The sequence below is a fragment of the Parus major genome, chromosome 12 (genome assembly GCF_001522545.3).
Source record: "Parus major isolate Abel chromosome 12, Parus_major1.1, whole genome shotgun sequence".
Lineage (NCBI taxonomy): Eukaryota > Metazoa > Chordata > Aves > Passeriformes > Paridae > Parus > Parus major.
In genome coordinates, this window is record NC_031781.1 from 10279550 (window position 1) to 10280058 (window position 509).

Here is a 509-nt window from a genome sequence, read left to right on the forward strand (position 1 = left end):
TGAGCAGATCTCGCATGTTTTACAGAGCTGGGTGAAAAGCATTGCTGCTATTTCAAAACTGGGGCAACAGAAGCTCTGGGCGGGTTCTGCCTGTGATTACGGAGCCTGAGGGATAGAGGATGCAGTAAGAGAACTTTGCACTCTCACTTTCCAAAAGCATGCCGAGAGTAATAGAAAATTACGTCCTCCTTCTACAGAAATGCATTGCTTGAGGTGGAATTAGTCAGAAGCATTATTGCTTTCAGTAAAAGACTGCAGGGCCGGGGGTAGCCAAAAGAATATTCAAAAAAAAAAAAAAAAAAAAAAAGGAGGTGTATTTATTTTAAGGCCATGCATATTTTAAGACCACGAAACTTTGTGACGCTTCCGAAGTACTGACCGTGCAAAGTCATCAGGAAACTCCCGATCCTGCCAGCACATCGGCGACTCCCTTTTCCCCTCGGGGAGTCCCCGAGCGGTGCCGGGAGCCGGGCAGGGCAGCGCTCAGTGCGGACACGGCACCGGCCGAG